The sequence below is a fragment of the Gavialis gangeticus genome, unplaced genomic scaffold (genome assembly GCF_001723915.1).
Source record: "Gavialis gangeticus isolate Ggan-Ray unplaced genomic scaffold, GavGan_comp1, whole genome shotgun sequence".
NCBI lineage: Eukaryota > Metazoa > Chordata > Crocodylia > Gavialidae > Gavialis > Gavialis gangeticus.
Window position 1 is genome coordinate 7928218 of NW_017729018.1, and position 3618 is coordinate 7931835.

Genomic DNA, 3618 nt, shown 5'->3' on the forward strand with positions numbered 1-3618 from the left:
TCACCATTAGCATCACAGGGTTAATAAATTATTAGATTGACTTAAAAGTTACGAAAATTAACTTTGAGAATGATGAGAATTAACCGATCTGTTTTGTTTCTTTTATTAATTTGCCTTTTGGTTTTTGGAGCCTCTAGAGCAGTGGTCTCCAAACTTTTTTGATTGTGCACCCCTATCAGTAAAAAATTTTTGAGCACGCACCCCCAATATATGTATATTTATATTTGCGCACCCCTATCAGTAAAAAATTTTTGAGCACGCACCCCCAATATATGTATATTTATATAAATATAAATAAGTCCTAATATTTTCTTCCTGCACCCCAATGGATCGTCTTGCGCCCCCCACTTTGGAGACCACTGCTCTAGAGCAGCATTTCTCAACCTGTGGGTCGTGACCCAAAAGTGGGTCACAAGAAGATGTGAAAGGCTTGGAAGCAAACTTTAAAAATGGATCAAAAACTTTGAAAACGGAAAAACGTGGGAAACTGTGGGTTTTGCGTTGCAGGCTGGCAGAGTTTCAGCCTGCAAGGGGCTGCTTGGGGACCCCCCATGCCCTACACCCCCACCCTTTGCCCCTCACTTGGGGGCTAGAGCAGTGGGCAGAGGGTCGACAGTGAGAGATGCTGGGTCGGGACTGGCCATTGATGTTTACAAACGGGTCCTGGCACAAAAAAAAGGTTGGGAACCACTGCTCTGGAGTTCCCATTTTCAAGCTTGTTATTTGCAACAGCGAGTATTGGAAAGGTATTCTTTTTAAAATTAAAATGGAGATTCTAATATAATTGCTTGACTGTTGGATCTGGTTCTTGAAAAAAAAAAGATCAGAGGGGGGCAAAAGAAAAAAAAAATCCCACAAACAGCACTGCAATTTTGGTTTGTAATATCTCTGTGTGTGTTTTCTGGTCTGTTAAATGGGTATAACTTTAATGATGAGTGAATCTATTCATGAATGTTTGTAGGAGTTCCCAGACTTCAGAGGAGTCTGGGGAGGGAATAGAAGTACATAAGTGAAGTCACGTGGTAGTATTTCTGGAAGCATGCATGAGCCTTTCTGGCACAGCTGCTTGTATGTGCAAATGTGAAGGTAATTTGCTGTCAATTTATAGAAACGTAACTTTGACATTCTGCCTTCTCAGTGCAGTAATGGTGGGATGCCTGCTCCTGCCCAAATTAACACGTGTGGGTGTTTGGTGTCTGTCAAGATTAGACCCTAAAGTTGCATGTCTTCACTGCTAAAAAAGAAATAAATCACAACTGCCTTTATTTAAATCCCTAGTTTTTTATGTCACAGTCATACGTTTGCTAATCAAACTTGTTTGTGGCTGATGTGGGACTTCCTAACCTTAACAAATACTTAATAACGGTTGCTTTTCTAGTTAGGTCAAAAGAAATAACGTGTCAGGAAAAACAGATGGGTCATTTTTCTAAAACAATATGATATTTGTAGCGTCTTGGGGAACTTACACATCTGAGTTATAAGTGTGGCATGGTTCCATTTTTCTAATACAGGATTAAAAATGCGGCAGATTTGATGTGATATGATTTGCCCTGTTCCCTTGAAGTACTATGGTAAACAGTTTCTAAATCCCAAAGGTGCACTATTTGCAAAATCATAATAGTGAAGACAGGACTGCTTCAACACGCTTATCTAACTGCTAAACTCTTCAGCCAAAGTTTCTGCTGAAGGCAGCTGAGATATATTTAAACCAGTTTTCCCCTCTCTTGAAACAAATGCCAGTAGAGTTTAAGTCTGGATGTATGCCAGTTAGAGCAAAGTGTTATCCTAACCAGGGTGCTAGGACTCGTCGCGGGGTTTGGAGGAGCAGTTTCCAACCTACTTGAGTATTAATCCACAGCAACTCATATTTCTGATACTGGAAACATATGGATTTTTTGTTGGTGGTGTTTTTCGTTACTCTTTGTTTTGAGGCTAGGTATTTTGTCATACTTGTATTGACAGCTCTGTATTTCTGCGTCCAGACACTCACAAATCCACATTATTGTCTGCAAATGTACTGGCTTTCTCAAGTTAGACTGTCTCAGTGTTTAGCAAGTGAACTAATTATGCTGTGACTCAGTTAATGGGTGATATACTTTGTCTTTTCAGCATGAACCATATGCATCTAAATCTGTTACGCGAACAAGAATCCCAGCATATAGGGGACCGACTTCAACTAACATTTGTTCACAACTAAGAAAGCGCAGTTTGAATTACGCCAGCGCCCTTGCGCTGTGGGATCCAAATTGTATTTCCAGCTTTAAAGAAAGTAGCTGTATGTGAAATTTGTGCGTGAAAAATTGCTGTGCTCGAGTTTCAGCCAGTATAAAAATGAACAAATAGAAAATACTTGGCTGGATGGTACCTACAAAACTTTTATTTTTTAGTATATTAGATATGTGATTTGGGGGTCTTCAGTCACTGAAGGAATCATCAAAATCAATTTTTTTCTGCCTGTTTAAAGAATGTTCATAACTTATGGAAGGAAGGAAGCCCTTTGTATGTGATTTAAAGTGTCGAGCAAGGGACGCTTTGGGGTGGATGATGGGTAGACCCAAGATTTCAGGAGATTTTACTGCAATGAGAGAGCAGCAGAACTTGATTTTCTGCGTTGATCAGGCCCTACACAGGGTTTTAAGATCTGTACTGATGCCAAATAAGATCATTTGTGGAGTAACTTATGTGCCAATATAGTCTGAATATTTTTATACAGTATATATGTTTCTATTATTTAAAAGAGGAAGGGCTTAGTCTCCTGAGCCCAGCACTGCCAAATGTATATGCAGAAGCATGTCCCAGGATAGCATGCTTTTGTAAATCTCTGCCAGGAACCAGGGTTTCTAACAAGGGAGCGTTCCAGTTAGATTTTCAAAGGGGTCGGTGTTGCCAAACGCCAGGGCAAGCAATGACCACGTCCAGAACATATGCAGGAAATGTAACCAGTTGCCCGCAGAGGCATAATGCAAACATAAATGGAAATGAATCTCATGGATATTCACAAAGTAACAGCAGGAAAAGCAAGTGGATAGTCCTTTTCTTTGCACATTCATCATTTTCTGCTTGAGGCTTTTGTTATGAGAATTGCTTTATGTATAGATTATCTTCCAGGCCTTAGAAACAGGTGGAAATAACTGTCACAGCTGACACAATATAATAGTAGCTAAGATCACGTGTAGCTGGTAAACTGACAGCACTGGGCAGCGTCCCACTCAAGCACTGCATGGCTCTGTCCAGGCAGTCGTCTAAACGTGAAGCAGCAAAGTCCCATCTACATGGCCTACAGGTGGGCCTTAATAAAGAGAGAGGGAGAGGGTCCTACTAATTGGCATGGTCACTCTGCAGCGCTAATTAATCTGCTCTGCAGTGCTGTATGGGCACGGCTACATTTCTCCTGGTTCAGGAGGCAGCCTGCATGAAGTAACAGGGTGCTTTTGAGGGTACCAGTAATGCCAGCTGTCATGCAAAAATCAGGAGACTCCAGCTTTCCAAGTCAAATTAATTCTGACTCATGATCTCCTGATGGAGATCAAATCTTGGGATTTTTTTTCTTCTGGCACATGTAGAGAGCACCAAGCTGGTAAATCTGTGGAGGGGAAGGGGCAGGGGGAGAGGGAAGGG

At 41.2% G+C, this 3618-nt stretch overlaps 1 protein-coding gene across 5 annotated transcripts in view; it reads left to right on the forward strand.

Annotated features, from left to right (window-relative positions):
* The window catches only part of RFX2 (regulatory factor X2), a 98892-nt gene that overhangs the window by 1851 nt on the left and 93423 nt on the right, over window positions 1–3618 (forward strand). The gene's annotated exons all lie outside the window — the stretch shown is intronic.